This window comes from Dasypus novemcinctus, chromosome 23 (genome assembly GCF_030445035.2).
Source record: "Dasypus novemcinctus isolate mDasNov1 chromosome 23, mDasNov1.1.hap2, whole genome shotgun sequence".
Classification (NCBI taxonomy): domain Eukaryota; kingdom Metazoa; phylum Chordata; class Mammalia; order Cingulata; family Dasypodidae; genus Dasypus; species Dasypus novemcinctus.
In genome coordinates, this window is record NC_080695.1 from 26135879 (window position 1) to 26151923 (window position 16045).

Sequence of the window (16045 nt, forward strand, 5' to 3'; positions counted from 1 at the left end):
GCTCTGTGGCTGGAGCAAGAAGTGCCAAAGCACTACCCAAAGCCAAACACACAGCAAGAAAAGGTCATGGTCACTCTTTGGTGGTCTGCTGCTGGTCTGATCCACTACAGTTTTCTGAATCCTGGTGAAACCATTCTATCTGAGAAGTATGCTCAGCAAGTTGGTGAGATGCACCAAAAACTGCAATGCCTGCAGCCGGCCTTGGTCAATAGAAAGGATCGAAATCTTCTCCCTAACACCCGACCGCGTGTCACACAACTAATGCTTCAAAAGCTGAAGAAATTGGGCTACAAAGTTTTGCCTCATTTGTTGTATTCACCTGACTTTTCACCAACGGACTACCACTTCTTCAAGCATCTCGACACCTTTTGCAGGGAAAACGCCTCCACAGCCAGCAGGATGCAGAGTATGCTTCCCAGGAGTTTGTTGAATCCAGAAGCATGGATTTTTACGCTATAGGAATAAACAAATTTATTTCTCATTGGCAAAAATGGGTTGATTGTAATGGCTCCTATTTTGATTAATAAAGATGTGTTGGAGCCTAGTTACATTGATTTACATTTCACCGTGAAGCCACAATTCCTTTTGCACCAACCTAATAACTATTTAATGGTGAAAATTCAGATTTCAGATTTTGTTTTTCTTTTATGCTAAAGGTTTAAGTAATCATCTTTCAGCTACTGACCCATAGTGGACTACACAGATGCTCAGTTTGAGGCCTCTCTTCAAGAAGAACTGAAGATTAAACGTTCTTTCCTTAAGTACTACATTTCTCACATCCACCTGTGTCTCTACTTAATTTCACCCACAGGACGTTCTCTGAAGTCACTTGATCTATTAACCATGGAAAGCACTGACAATAAGGTGTGGTTTGTAAACCCATCAATGTTTCAAAATTTAATGTTTATTTTGAGATAATGATATATCTTGAAGTTATTTGCATACATGTACCTGTTATTCTATAATAGGGCCACATATGCTAATTACATTTTTCTGTTAATCTTTAAAGCTTTTGTTTTATTTCAACCTTAGCTAACTTTCAGAGAAATTAAATTTAAAAATTATCAGTTTGAACAATGAGATGCAGTTTAAAAAAACACATTAAATGTTTAATTTCTAAATAGTATTTTAATGAAAATTTAGCTAATTTTTTTCTGTGATTGGTAATTCTGCTTATGGTCATTTACCCATATTTTTGAAATTGAATTCATTATATACTTATATAATATAAAAGAAGGAGGTTAAGGTCTAATGTTAAGCATATATTTTGGTAAAGTATTTTTTCCTTTTACTAAGAAAACCAGTTTTTGAATTTCTGAATCAAGAATATATGTGTGGGTGGCAGACTTGGCCCGGTGGTTAGGGCATCCGTCTACCTCATGGGAGGTCCGCGGTTCAACCCCCAGCGTGAAAGAAAGTGCAGCCTGCCCGGGAATGACACCACCCACACGGAGAAATGACACAAGATGACGCAGCAAAAAGAAACACAGATTCCCGTGCCGCTGACAACAACAGAAGTGGACAAGAAGATGCAGCAAAAAGACACAGAGACAGACAACAAGGGTGGGGAGGAGAAGGGGAGAGAAATAAATAAATAAATAAATTTTTAAAAAAATGAATATGTGTGTGTGTGTATGTATGTTTGTGTGTATTCTCCCAGATTAACTCACTTCAGGGTTTTTTGTTTCTTTATTGTTTTGTTTTGTCGCTGGTTTCTTTCTTTAAAAATCACTAAAGCCTGCTTTCTTATACCAAACTGCCTCTATGAATGTTTGTCTGGTACAAACAAAGGTGTGAAACATGAAGTTTTCATAATCCTGGCTGCTGTCCTATCAGGGAAGACTCTGGATGCAAGGGCAGGCAAGGGCAGGCAAGCAGAACTCGTTCTATCTAAGGTTTGGGACATATGTGGATTTTCTCTTGACAGGCTGAGGCTTTAGAGAAATCTTGATGAAAATTATATGACACCTGCTCTTTTGATTTAATTTTTAATCACTTAGGTTTTTTCATAATTCAGTTTGTACAAAATGTCATTGTATTAAATATGTATGAAAATCAGAACATGCAACTTTGTAGTAGTAACTATACAGAAATAATTTATATACTTTATATATGTCTTTATGTATATCAAGAGATCACGAGATTTGCTGCTAAAGTAAACAGGTTTCTTAATATTTACTCTATTACTTATTAGAGTTCTGTGAACTCCGGGAAATGCCTTGCACTGTCTGGTGCTGAAACATGTGAAGAAAGAAAGAAGAAAGGAAGGAAGGAAGGAAGAAAGGAAGGAAGGAAGAAAGGAAGGAAGGAAGGAAGTGAGAAAGGAAGAGAGAGATAGAGGGAAAGAAAGAAAGAAAAGAAAGATGAAGAAAAGAAGAAAAGAAAAGAAAAGAGAAGAGAAGAAAAAAAATTAAAGTGCCGCAGCGGTTCAATCTACCTACTTTCAAAATCTGCCTCACCAATTGTTAGTTCCGTTACTTTTGGGCAAATTTTGAAGCCTTGGTTTCTTCCTCTATGCTATTTTTACAACTCTTCCTTAAGTCTGAAATTATTTCACATAAAAACTTTAAAGTTTTATCTTTTTTTCAATAGGGGGTGAATATACATATGACAGCAACTGTCACATCATCAGATTCTTCTCTGCACTCAACCCTGATGGGGAAAAAATGCCCTTTTCAACTTCATTCAGTTAAAGAAAGGAGAAGTTCTAAAGTTTGTTTCCCTTTATCAGAGAAGTCCTGCCTTTCACTATGTATTATTCGAACTCAAAAGAAACTTGTAATTCATCTCAATTGTCACCAAATAGTTGAAAGAACTAAGCTTCCTAATGAAAATGAAGAGGTGGTTCAAATTCTTCATCGTTCAATAGTCAAGGATGAAGAGTTTATTTTAAATTTTCTGGGCAGCTGTAACCTTTAAGCTGTTTTCCAGAAAAAGGAAATCCCCATCACAAGACCATTACTTAGAGACCTGAGCAAGAGTCTGCCTTGCAGAGTGTGTCTCCTGCCTTCTCTTCCCAGTTGCTCAGTTCTTGCAATAGCTGCCTTTTGTTCCTCAAATCTGAACTCTTGAGATGTTATTGTCCTAAAAATTTCCCTTTTCTTATGTGTTAATGATTTACCATTCCTGAAGGGTATTTTTTCCCACTTTCTCACCAATACAGCTCAAAACAGTTAAGTTAGGCTTGAATTTACCTTAGCAGTTGTGTGCTCTTGACTGTAAAAGCCCTTAAATCAGATATTAATATCAGACAAAATTATGAACATCTCATTTATAATATTGAAGCCCTTAACTTGCCCATGGATATTTATTTATTTATTTATTTGTTTGTTTATTTATTTCTCTCCCCTTCTCCCCCCCCGCCACACCCCAGTTGTCTGTTCTCTGTTTCTATTTGCTGCGTGTTCTTTGTTGGCTTCTGTTGTTGTCAGCGGCACAGGAATCTGTGTTTCTTTTTGTTGCGACATCTTGTTGTGTCAGTTCTCTGTGTGTGCGGTGCCATTCCTTGGCATGCTACACTTTCTTTTGCACTGGGTGGCTCTCCTTACGGGGTTCACTAATTGCGTGTGTGACTCCCCTACGAGGGGGACACCCCTGTATGGCACGGCACTCCTTGCGGGCATCAGCACTGCGCATGGGCCAGCTCCACAGGGGTCAAGGAGGACCGGGGTTTGAACCGCGGACCTCCCATATGGTAGACGGACGCCCTAACCACTGGGCCAAGTCCGCTTCTTCCCATGGATATTTGAATGTACTTTGAGAAACATAAAATAAAAACAATCTATCCAAAACTGATGTATAGATATGCCTTCTATATTGAAGAACTTGACACTGTGTGCTAGGATTTGATAAGATAATGTGTTTCTTTCTTTCCCATAATTATTTATTAATTTTATTTATTTTTATTTATTTCTCTCCCCTTCCCTGCCCCCTCCCCCCAGTTGTCTGCTCTCTGTGTCTATTCGCTGTGTGCTCTTCTGTGTCCACTTGTATTATTGTCTGTGGCACCCAGAGTCTGTGCCTTGCCTTGTTGTTTCATCTTTTTTTCTTAAAGATTTATTTATTTATTTATTTGTTTATCTCCCCTCTCTTCCCCACCAGTTGTCTGTTCTCTGTGTCCATTCACTGTGTGTTCTTCTGTGACCACTTTTATCCTTATGAGTGGCACCAGGAACCTATGTTTCTTTTTGTTGCGTCATCTTGTTGTATCAGCTCTCCGTGTGTGTGGCACCATTCTTAGGCAGGTTGCACTTTCTTTCCTTCTGGGCTGCTCTCCTTATGGGGCACACTCCTTGTGCATGGGGCTCCCCTATGTGGGGGACACCCCTGCGTGGACCAGCACTCCTTGTGCGCATCAGCCCTGTGCATGGGACAGCTCCACACGGGTCAAGGAGGCCCAGGGTTTGAACCGCAGACCTCTCATGTGGCAGGCGGATGCCCTATCCTTTGGGCCAAGTCCACTTCCTTGTTGTGTCATCTTGCTGCATCAGCTCTTTGTGTGTGTGGCACTATTCCTGGGCACGTCGCACTTTTTTCTGCACTGAGCAGCTCTCCTTTGGGGTGCACTCCTTGTGCATAAGGCTCCCCTATGCACGGGGTTCCCCTGCCTGGCACCGCACTCATTGCTTACACCAGCACTGCACATGGGCTGGCTCATCACACCGGCCAAAGGCCCTAGGTTTGAACCTTCGACCTCCCATGTGGTGGGCAGATGTCCCATCTATTGGGCCAAATTCACTTCCCACTAATGCTTTTCAACAGGAATAAAATATGTTTTGGAATTTGCATACTGCTATTTTCTACAAAGTTTAATTTTTAAGATGTAAATGCATGAGGACATGAGTGATCAGATTGTGGAACTGTTGTGGAAGCAGAAAGGATTCAGTGATTGTGTATTGAAGGCTAGGGCTCAGGAATATCCTGAGAAGGAAGATTTATTACATCAGGCTGGGCCTGGTGGACTCCTGTCCAAAAAGCCGAGACCCAAGTAGGATTTCTCGGTAACTTTTATACAGAGGATGTAAGAGTGGGGAGTCAAACGGTGCTTTTCTGCAAAAAGGACTTTTCTTTGTTAGTTTCTTAGAGTTTTAAGAGTTTGTTTGAGTACCAGATAGGTTTTAAATTAGCATATCCCCCACACTCCAGGTAAGCTTGAATTAACATATTGCCTACATTCCAGGTAAGCGTGAATTAACATATTGCCCAAATTCTGTCTGGATATAACTTTGAATACACATTCAGTCTACCTCCTTTCTGAATATTTAAAGCATATAGAGCCTATATTACTTAATTGGTTTTCTAGAAACTCGGCACACTTGGATACAGGATTAGATATTTTTGAATTCATGCACAGGCTATATTTAAACTAGAAAAAAAGTGTGAATATAATATGCTCATGTGTAAAAATGAATTATCTCCATATTTGTTAAAAAGGTGCTGTGTACACACAAACACACAAATTCAGCCTTTAGAGTATGGTACCGAAAACAGACTACATATATTTTAGGGAGTCTATGGCGAAAAAAGCAAATCTACCTTCAGAACATTGTGGTCTATGAAAATGGTGCATTGACTAAGATGGATTTATTGGAAAAAGGTGGCATGCACAAATGACAGGTAGAAGGACAAATTTCATCTGTTCTACACTTTCGAATAAAGATCTTTCATTCTGACTTTCCAGCACACAGTTTAATAAGAAATGAAATTGTTAATGAATTAGACTACTTCACTCTACTGCTGGTAGTTTATATCTTCCTGATATGTTGCAAGTGTAAGAGATTTTGAGAACAAGAGGAAGAAGACTGAGATTCCTAAACCTGAATTCTAATAAATCATTTATTTTCAAAGAGCACTGATGGAGACACTGTGGCATCTGCTGCAGATTGAGAAGCAGCTGAGTGTTGGGGGGAATCATGGAGCCACAGCCAGAGACCATGGTGCTGCCCTGGCTGCAAAAGACCCCACAGCTGTATAGAGATCAAACTTGTTAAATCTGGCTAAACTGAGGATCAAAGGACTTGTTGAATCAGCTCTAGGTTTTGGCTGCCCTTTGGATTCTGACTATCCCCGCTTGCAGCAGTTCTTTATTGTTATGGAACATTGTCTGAAACACAGACTTAAAGTAAGAAAATCATTTCTGAGTTATAACAAAACCATGTGGGGGTCTTTCGAACTGGTGAAGAAGCTGTACCCAGAGGCAGAGGCAATAGGAGCCAGTGTCCGAGATTTACTGGGTCTTAACTCCAGGCACTCAAGGAAATATGTCTTTATCACTAGGGGGATCCAAATTTAAGGCCAAGAGAGCTCAAATACCATATCCCAGAGTTAGCACTCTGAAATATTAAAATGTAGAGTGTTCCAAAAGATTGCAAGATAAAGAAACAGGAAATTATGGTCTATCCAAAGGAATGAGACAAAAATCTGTAAAACCATCAATGAAGAGGACAAGACCTTGGACATAATGGGCAAAGATTAAAATAAAAAAGATAACCAGTATGCTCAAAGAGATAAGATAACATGAAGAAATAGCTAAAGAATATCAGGAAAATGATGAATGAACAATATGAGTATATCAATAAAGAGATAGATGATTTTCAAAGGAACCAAACAGAACTGCAGGAGTACAGAATGTAATAGCAGAAATGAAAAATTCTGAGCAGAGTTTCAAAAGTAGATTGGAGCTGGAAGAAGAAGGAATAAGTTATCTCAAAGACAAGGCAGTTGAAATGATCCAGAGTGAGAAACAGGAAGATAAAAGAATTGAAAAAAAACTAAACAGAGCCTAAGAAACTTGTGGGATACCAACAAACCACCAATATATGCATTATGGGAGTCCCAGAAGGAGTAGAAAGGGAGAAAAGTGCAGAAAGAATATTTAAAGGAATAATGTCAGAAAACTTCACAAATTTAATGAACAAGATAATTATACAAATTCAAGAAGTTCAATGCATTCTAAACAGGATAAAGTAGAAAATAGATGCAGACATACCATAGTCAAACTGTTGAATGTGAAGAACAAGGAAAGAGATCTGAAAGGTGCAAAAGAAATGTATGTGTTATGTACAAGGGAGTCCTAATAAGATCAAGTGCCAGTTTCTCACCAAATGCCATGGAGGACAGAAGGCAGAGAGATGAATTATTTAAAGTGCAAAAGAAAAAATTGCCTAACAAGAATTTTATGTCTGGAGAGACTGTTTTTCAAAAATGAGATAGATATTAAGACATTCCCAGAGAAACAAAAGCTGAGGAACTTCATCACCATAAGACCTGCCCTGCAAGCAATCCTAAAGGGAGTTTTTCTGACTGAAAGGAAAGGAAATTAGACAGTAATTAGAAGTTGCATGAGAAATACAGACTTCTGGTACCTGAGTAATTATAAATGCCAGCATTATTGTATTATATTTTTGTAATGTAACTCTCCTTTTTACTTCTTACAGGATCTAAAATGCAGATGCTACAAAGTTCTAATAGATCCATGGCTTTGGACATACAAAAAAAAGCACTGATGATTTGGGGAAGTATTTTTGAAGGAAGGTGTTTCTAGGAATGGCAGGCATTGATTATCTAATTATAAAATTTATTGTCAGAGGTGATAATGTTTTGACTATAAAAACAATAGGATGGACAACAAATTCTCTATGATGAGGTTTTGTTTACTTCCTTCTTAATATGTCAACATTATACCGCTGATTGCCAAAGCAGATACGATATCTAAAAATGATTTACGGATGTTTAAGAGTAAGATAATGAGAGAATTGGTCAGCAATGGCATTGAAATACTCCAGTTCCCAATAGAGGATGAAACTACAACTCAGACTAACTCTTTGATGAATGTAAGCTTCAAACTGTTCAATATTAATTGTATTTTACATGTGGAATGAAAATACAATTTATAAGGAACAGTATTAGTGACATATTGTCAACAAAAACAAGGTAATTTTTTTCAAAGTCGCATATGGGAAAATGTTTTATTTTCTTGAATTAAAAAAAATCAGGTGTGAATCATTTCCTTTTTATCTTTTTTATAGAGTTCATATACCAAATGAATCCATTTAAAGTGTATAGTTCAGTGGTTGATAGTGTATTCACTTATATGTGCAATCATCATTGCAATTAATTTTACATTTTCATCGTATCAAAGTAAATTCCATATCTTTTAGGTATTCCACCTTTTTAGCTTTCCACCCTCCCATCAGTCCTAGGCTATGACTATCTAATAGCTCTCTCTATAGATTTTCCTGTTCTTTACATTGGAGATGAATGAAATGATACTAGGTTTTAGTTTTCTAGGCTGCTCAAGGAAATTCTTTGCAAAGGGATGACGTAAATCATGGGAATTTAGTGGCTCACAGTTTTGAGGCCAAGAAATTCCCAGTCGAGTTGTCATCAAGGTGATATTTTCTTTCTGAAGACTGGCATTCTGGAGCTGGCTGCCAGCCATCCTTGGTCCTTGCCTCCTCTGTCACATGGCACTGCTTACGGCGACCTCTCCTGCTTCTCAGTTCTATTCTGGGTTCTGTTGAATTTCAGTTTCTTACTTCCATGGGCTTTCTCTCTTTCTGTCTGAATTTCACTGTGTTTCTGAAGGACTCCAGTAATAGGATTAAGACCCGTCCAGATTGAGGTAGGCTGTACCTGAACTGAAGTAACCTCATCAAAAAGTCCTGTTTACAATGGGTTCATACTCAAGGGAATGGAGTAAGTTTAATATGTTTTTCTGAGGTACATACAGCTGCAAACCGCAACATATAATACATATTTTTTGTGACTGGTTTCTTTTACTTACTGCATTTTCAAGGTTAATTTGCATTGTCGCATGTAAAAATACTTCATTCCTTTAATGGCCAAATAATATTTCATTGTATGAATATACCAAATATTGTGTATCCATTCATCAGTTTATGGACATTTGAGTTTCTGCCTTTTGGGTATTATGAATAATGCTGCTTTAAACATTCATGTACGTGTTTTTGTGTAGAAATGTTTTAATTTTTCATGAGTATATGCCTAGGAGTAGAATATCTGTGTCATATGTTAACTCTATGTTTAATTGTTTGATGAACTGAGACTGTTTTCCAAAGCACCTGCATCATTTTTATTCCCATTTGCAGTGTATGAGGGTTCTGGTTTCTTCACATCCTTGTCACCACTTGTTGTCATCTGACATTTTGATGCTACCCCTCCTAGTGGGCAGGAAATGATATCTCTTTGTGGTCGGGGTGTGCATTTTCATGACAAAATAATGATTTTGAGCATGTTTTCATGCATCTACTGGCTATCTTTGTATTTTACTTGGAGAAATATCTCTTCAGATCCTTTGCCCTGTCTTTTTAATTGGATTTTTTTCTTTTTCTTTTAGTTGTAAATGTTATTTATATATTATGTGATATATACATATATGTCTCACATATATCAGATATGTTTTGAAAATCTTCTCTCCTATTCTGTGGGTTGTCTTTTTCACTTTCTTGATGGTGTCCTTTGAAACACAAAAGTTTTGAATTTTTATGAATTTTAATTTATTTTTTATTTTGTGGCTCGTGTTTTGATGTTATACCTAAGAAACTGTTTCCTAATCCAAGGTCAAGAAAGTTTATTCTGATTTTCTCCTAACAGTTTTATACTTTTAGTTCTTATATTAATGTCTTTGGTGCATTTTGGGTTAATTTTTTTATATTATGTAATTTAAAGTTTCAATGGTTTTCTTTTGAATGTGGCTATCCAGTTGTCCAGCCTCATTTGTTGAAAAGACTATTCTTTCCCCCATTGAGCGGTTTTGATCAGTTGATCATAGATATGGGTTTATTTCTAGACTGTCAATACTATTCCATTGATCCATATGTTTACTTTTGTGCCAATATCATACAATTACTTCTTGTTCTATCATTATGATTGCTTTGTAGTTGGTTTTGAAATCAGAAAGTGCAAGTCCTTCAACTTTGTTCTTGTTTTTCTAGATCGTTTTAGCTATTCTGGATATTTTGCAATTCAATACAAATTTTCGAATCAGCTTGTCAATTTCTACAAAGAAGTCAGTTGAGATTCTAATAGGGATTCTCTTGAATGTGTCAATTAGTCTGGGGAGTATTGCCATCTTAAAACATACTGAGTGTCTGATTCATGAACAGGAAATGGTTTCCCATTTATTAAGAGCTTTGAAAATTCCTTTTGGCAATTTTATGTAGTTTTCAGAATATCAATTTTGGATTTCTGTTAAATTTATTACTATATATTTTATTATTTTTATGCCATTATCAGTGTAATTGTTTTCTCGATATAATTTTTGGACTGTTCATTGCAAATGTGTAGAAATACAATTGTACGTGTCCGTGTGTATTGATATTGTATCCTGCAACCCTGCTGAACTCATGCATTAGGTCTGATAACTTTTCATGAATTCCTTAGTTTTTCCTATGTACAAGATCATGCCATCTTTGAATAGAGATTATTTGACTTCTTTTCTTTTTCTTACCTACTTGCCAAGGCTAGAAATCAAGTTCAATGTTAAACCGAAATGGTGAAAGTAAATACACTTGTTTTTGCTTTTAATTTTAGGAAGGAAAGCACCCAGTCTTTTCACCATTAACTCTGATGTTAGCTGTGGATTTTTTTGTAGAAGTCCTTAATTAGGTTGAGGAAGTTCCCTTCTATTCCATTTCTTCAATGTTTTTTAATCATCAAAGGGTATTACTGGGTTTTATCAAAGGCTTTTCCTGCATGTATTGAGATGGTCATGTGGTTTCTTGTTTCTTTTTATTCTTTTTATATATTACAATAATGTACTTTTGGTATTAAAGCAACCTTGCATTCTTGAAATAAATCCCACTTGTTCATGGTATATAATTGTTTTTATATTTTGCTTTTAAATACTAAATATAAATATTTGATACAATGTTTACTAATTTTAACCGTAGACATTTCCTTTACACCAACCCTCCTAGACCAAACTATTTAACTTTAGGCAGATCATGGATCTATCTTGCTATTTCTGCTCCTGTATCCTATTCAAAGCATTCCCCTTACCTAAGGTTTCCGTCCCTTTGGTTGTCATCTTCCCCGATAGAGCTTGGGGTGCACCTCATTTTCCAGACTCACCCTGCCTCTTAAAGCTCAAAATGGCTTTTACACTTCATCGGGACTTATATGGTCCTGTTTATTATTGTATTTTACAGTACATATCATTTCTTAATCATTACCCTTGTGTTTGAGCAGAAAGATAACAGAAGAGTAATGATATATCTACTAAAAAATTTCCCCTCTTTTTATTCCCCATAGCAGAATGCCTTGTTCTAAGTTCTGTTAGGCAGATAATTTTCAAGTGTGTATATGGCCTGACATTAATGAGTGTGGAAATCAGTTAGCTCATCTTCACTGCCCAGTCTGACCTGAGGCAGGGCATATCTCCTTTTGAGTGAATGTAGTATAATATTCCCGTCTCTATTATTTTCATAATAGTAATAATAATAACCTAGTAAGCCTTATTGGTACTAAGGAATGCATTGATATCATTGTTTCTTTCCAGGGTCTTTTACCCTTTGCTGTGGTTGGGAGTATGGATGAAGTAAAAATAGGAAAAAGATGTTCAGAGGTGGCCACTATCTTTGGGGGGTCATACAAGGTAAATATGATGTGAGCAGGCCAGAAACGATTATGATAATGCACCATGCTTGTCACCTCACAGTCTCACAAGAGGACTTTAGTGTAAGCTCATTTGAAAACTCTTGCTAAACTGTAAATTAAGTTACTAATAGGAACACAGATTGCGTTTTCAAATAAGCTAATTCTTACTTGACTATGATTCATTTTCGTAAGAGTTTTCTCGATGCTGGTTTAAGCTAAAATCCAGAGGCTGGGTAGGACTGCCTAGTTAAGCCCAATGTGCCATGTGCATTTTTCTGTCTGTGTGTGTAACATTCAGATGATTGGGAGACGTTTTTTTAAAGATATATTTTCCCATTTATTTCTCTTCCCTTCCCCCCCCAGTTGCCTGTTCTCTGTGTCCATTTTGCTGTGTGTTCTTCTTTGTCTGCTTCTGTTGTTGTCAGAGGCACAGGAATCTGTTTCTTTTCCTTGTGTGTGCGGCGACATTCCTGGGCAGGCTGCTCTTTCTTTCATGCTGGGTGGCTCTCCTTATGGGGCACACTCCTTGCGCGTGGGACTCCCCATCTTGGGGGGCACCCCTTCACGGGGAGCATCCCTGCGTGGCAGGGCACTCCTCGCACACATCAGCACTGAGCATGCGCCAGCTCCACATGGGTCAAGGAGGCCAGGGTTTTGAACCACTGACCTCCCATGTGGCAGGCGGAAGCCCCATCCGTTTGGCCAAGTCCGCTTCCCGGGAAAGATTTTGAAGAAAGGGAAGTTTCAGTCAAATTGGAGCATATATACTGGTGTTTAGCCATGCTACATAAACTAATTGCTACCTAATTTATAAAGTATTTTTAAAATTTTTATTTTCAAAGAAGCTTTAGATTTCATAAATATTACATAACAATATACAGGGTTCCCATATACTCCACCCTCTACCCCTCCTTCACTTCCCACATTAACAACATCTTTCCCTGTTGTGGTACACTTATTAGAGTTGTTGAACCCATACTGAAGCATTGCTACTAACTATGGGATATATTTACATTATAGTGTAAACTTTGCACCACATCATTTTACAGGTTATGACAAAATGTATCATGGCCTTTATCCATCATTGCAATGTTATGCAGGACAATTCCAATGGCCCAAAATTGCCCCACTTTACACTTATTCTTATTTCTCTGTCTCCTCAGAACCTCTGGTTGTCACTGCCTTTATAGGAATGTTACAAGTTCTTCCACTTTTAGAATAATAATAAGTCTACATCCATCCATAGTTTCATTGTCCTTTTATTTCTGTTCATGCCTCACTCTTGAGAATTTAGGGATGGTGATGCCCACTCTGATTCAGATTTAGAATGGGAGTCAGATCCCATGGGGCAAGTGATTGGTGGGTCTTCCTTGCAGTTGTGGATACTCTGTTTAAGGGATGGGTGTTGTCCATCATCATCCTTTTGTTAGTTGTCCTGGGCAAGTCCACTGAACTGGAGAGTAGGTGTTGCAACTCTGCTGAGATTCAGAGCTCAAATGGCACATGAACAGACCCAAGATTTAAGTCTCTGGGACATATATTTAATGAGTATAGTGCTAAGTATAGGTTCAAATAAAAGTGGCAGAAGAGCCATGTGTAGGGAAATGATAAACTAGTCTAACTCGTTACATTGGGGAGCAAATATTCTAAAATAAGGCTCACTGACAGGGTGCCGAATTCCTGATATTGTCTGCCCTGCCTATAGTGTCTAGATGTCTCTAGAGCCCTCAGAGGCACCGCTGTTTGAAGCACTGTTTACCGTGACTATCAATGAGATCCTGCTGAGATATGCAGAAGCATAAACTCTGGAATGACCTCCCATCTCACTTTGAAATCTCTTAGCCATAAAAACTCATTTGTATTTAATATTTCCTCCTTTTAGTCATGGTCTTTTTCCCAATGCATTGCTAGTAGCCAGTTGGTGCTTGGTAATAATGCATTGCTAGTTGGTTACCTGGTAATAATCCCTCGGTTCTAGGTTGGCTCTTCCCTAAGAGACAGGTCTCACCTGGGAGTGGTGGGTGGGATGTAGTGCATTTATATGCTTAGTTCGCCTTAGAAAGAGTCCACATTTGAGCAAAAGGATGCTTTTAAAGCATTTTTAACTGGTCTCTAGAAAAAAGAATGAGCAACTATTTCTATACCAAATAAGTGTAATTTATCTTTGGCTAAAGGTAAATTAGATTGTTCACATTTTTATTATTTATATAATTTTATGATAAGTTGGAATATTGTAAAAGGAAGTATTAATAATTTACTGTTTGTTTCACATACCATAATGCTAATTAATGGGGAATGGGTTATCTCTAACCATACTGGATTCCAGATTATTTTGTTTTAAAAATTAACTTATTAGAAAATTTTAAATTAAAAAATCACACTTAAAAACTTAACATCTTTTCATGAACTATATATATATATAATTTAGTCACAATATCATGTATAATACAATAATTTCTTGTGTTCTGTCTCCTATACATGACAAACATGAGAGAAAGACATGTGAATTTATTGGTTATTTGAATATTGACTAGTGCAGTCTCATAAATATGGATTGTATAATAGAATTTGATAAATAAAGCATGCACATTTGTTAACACCTTTGCATTAGAAAAATTCACTGTAGTGAAATTATTTACTTTAGTGAAATTATATTACATACTCTGTTAGGTCTCTGTAATGTATCTTGCGTGTATTTTGTAAGATACTAACATAATCATAAATGAAAACATATAACCTTTACTAATATAACATACTATTTTGCTATTTCCCATTTATTCACTAGGTGATACATTCAAAGAAAATTTCCTGGACCATAAATGAAGTGTAGCTATAATTGGTACACAGAATACAACTAAAAATTGTACATTAAAAATTAACTGATTAATTATTAATCAAAGAAATTGTTAGTTGTTTCTCATTTTAAATGTGGTTTTCATGCATGCTTTCATTCAAGAATACTTACTGAGTGCCAGGGATTGATAAAGTATGTTATAGTTTTATTATTTTTCTTACTAGTGGAAAATGAAAATCACCGTGACTTTGTGAAGCTCCAGGATATGCTCCTTTGTACAAATATGGAAGACTTGAAAGAACAGACCCGCAGTCGACACTATGAACGTTACGGGTGCTCCAAACTCCTTACAGTGGGCTTCACAGATGTGGGCCCAGACAACCAGCCAGTCAGGTGAGTGGGGGGTCTTGTGAAGACAACCAAATGCCTAATTTAGGATTCCCCCCACAACCATGAGACAGAATCGTTTGGAAATGAGAATAACTGTATTTCTTGCATCCTGGCTTTTAGGTTTTTAATCATCTTCCGACTTAGATGCAGATAGCTCCTAGGAACAGCCTAATACAAGGTCTCATTTATTTTAGTGTATGCAGAAACATGTATCTGAGAGAAAACTACATTATTTTGCTCTATTTTATATGAATTTCATATAAATATAATTTTTATTTTTATATGAAATATAAACATAAAATAAAGACTCTAAAAGGCAATTGAGAAAGATCACACCAAATTGGCAAAGAACATTGCAAAGGGCTGCCTGGAGGAAAGAGGAAAAGCAGTGACGTAATGTTATGAAAGCCCAGTGAAAAAGTTTGAGAGCAGATGTGGCTAGCCACACTGAGAGGTAGAGGATTTATGCTGTAAATTATGGCGGTGCATGACAATCCAGATGTATCAGTTATGGTTCTTTGAAGATAACCAAAACTGAACTGGCTCTTTTAAATGACATTTGGAAAGATGCCTGGCTTTATGTAAAATTTATTTGAGAATAGTCTCATAAATTAGAGGTTTCCCCAAATTTTATTGTCAAAAGATGTGGAGGTGTGTGATATAATAGAAAGTGAATAGGAACAAGAAAAATCACTGATATAAGTGTTTCAAAATTCTACCACTCTTTATATATACTCCTATATACTTTAGTATAAACTTATGTTAAAGAGAGCACCTTGTTTTTTATGTCTCCTGATACAGAATGTTCCCTATATTGCATTGCTACATGAGAGTATAATGCTAAATGACCTTATGTGGGAATTGACATTCAAAATAGACATGTTTGTATATGTTTATTTATATTAACACATTAATATGAGAGTATAAAAATACCTGTTGAGTTCTATGATCAATAGAGTTCTATGATCAATATCAGATGGAGGAAGAAGTGTTGAAACAGAGGTTTATGCAGCGAGTAAAGGAACAAGAAACTGCATTTAAAGAAGCTGAAAAACCCAAAAGTGGGGGGAGGGAGGGGTAGCATACGAACACAGGAGAGGGTCAGGTGTTGGTGGAGAGTAAAATGCCGAGAAAATCATATCAAAATATAATAAAGAGGGTTACCTGTTTAGAATGCTCGGAGGGGAGGGTCTGATGCAGGACGGGCTCCTGGGGAATGTCTAAATGCTCATTCTGCCAGAG

The 16045-nt window shown here is 37.0% G+C and overlaps 1 pseudogene; it reads left to right on the forward strand.

Annotated features, from left to right (window-relative positions):
* Window positions 1–66: 66 nt before the first annotated feature.
* Window positions 67–16045, forward strand: part of LOC139437432 (septin-14-like) — a 158944-nt pseudogene continuing 142965 nt past the window's right edge.